This window comes from Sphaeramia orbicularis, chromosome 21 (assembly GCF_902148855.1).
Source record: "Sphaeramia orbicularis chromosome 21, fSphaOr1.1, whole genome shotgun sequence".
Classification (NCBI taxonomy): domain Eukaryota; kingdom Metazoa; phylum Chordata; class Actinopteri; order Kurtiformes; family Apogonidae; genus Sphaeramia; species Sphaeramia orbicularis.
The window spans coordinates 28,458,761-28,460,223 of record NC_043977.1 but is presented as its reverse complement, the minus strand read 5'-3'; positions in this window follow the sequence as shown (position 1 = coordinate 28,460,223).

The following is a 1,463-nucleotide window of genomic DNA, read 5'->3' as shown; positions in this document are numbered from 1 at the left end:
GTTTTCAGCAGAAAAAGCTCAGATAAATGTACTCTACATTGATCATCAGGGAAAAAAAAAACAAAAAAAAGAAAATTCAGATGGAGAAATTAAAGACTTAATATGATTTAGTAGCAAAAGAACAGACATATGAAGACAGTATCTGAGGAGGATCGTGCTTATACATTTTTTTAATCAGTTTTACGGAAAGTGGTGGTGTTTTCTGTAAAGGGAGGCCAGGATAAGACAGATGTGATGTCTCTTCTTGGTGCCTGTTGGAAGTTATATTTCTGTTTTTGAAGAGTTGCAAGCCAACTAATTGACTCCTACAGCTGTTCTTGATAAAACCACATACTACGCCCTCCAATATCAAACTGAGATATCCACTATTGTAAACTAATCACAAACTAATGATAAAAATGTTCCTCTTTTTTATGTAATGTAGTTTGAGAGAAGATGGAAAGTTCAAAAGTTTGGTCTAATAGTATTTATGGGTTATTTTTCAGTATGCAGAAACCATATTTTGAGAAAACTTCAACACTGAAGATTGATAGTCACATGTCATCAAATAACTTGGCTGGTTTCACATTTTTGCATTAGTACCATTACGCCTCCAACAGCATTGGGAAACACTGGTGCAAAATATGTCCTGACGCATGAAAACTAACTGACAAACTGGGCGGTATTATGTTGTTTGGAAAAGAATATGAACATTTTTGACCAGTTCAACCCATTTGACAGCTAATTTTATTATTTTATTTTTTTCAGATAAGAGTGAATTTGCTGATAAATAGACATCCTTAATAGTTGGTGTTAGATGGTGTTTGTAAAAAAAAAAAAAAAAAAGACCAAATCTGGCATTGTGGCATCAAGTACTAGAAAGTTTTAAATCCTAAGCAGATTCATGCTGATGTATTTTCTGCGTTAGGGTATGATTTTTCTTGTTTAAAAACATTTAGCTTTTTACCTCTCAAGATAAAAGTGTCTAGATATACACTACAAACAAAAAGTTAAGAATATTTCTCTTTTTTTGTCATTTTTTGGTCATTTTTGCCATATGTAAATAAAACTATGTCTGGTCATTAAAAAAATGTGTTTAAATTCAATTCACACAAAAAAAAAGTAGAAAGTGCTGTGCAAGAATCCCAACTGGAAAAAAAAAAAAAAAAATTGGCCAAAAATGAAAAATATCCTTAACTTTTTGTTTGTAGCGTAGAAGGGTTCCAATAACTGCAGCACTATTGAGAGAAGTGTGCCTATCCTCAAAAATGTGTAAATTAAATCAGTTTGATAGAATAGTCAGAATATTTGTCCTTCTCCACAGCTATAACTCAGTCAAGTTTGGAAGTTTTGGGTTACTTTCTCCACAGTAATATTTCTCCACTTTCTTTTTACCGCATCCTTTCTTGGCACATTTTGAGGTTAGACAAATTACGTTGAAATTTTCATCACTCACCCCCAGATGATGGGAAGAAGCACACCCC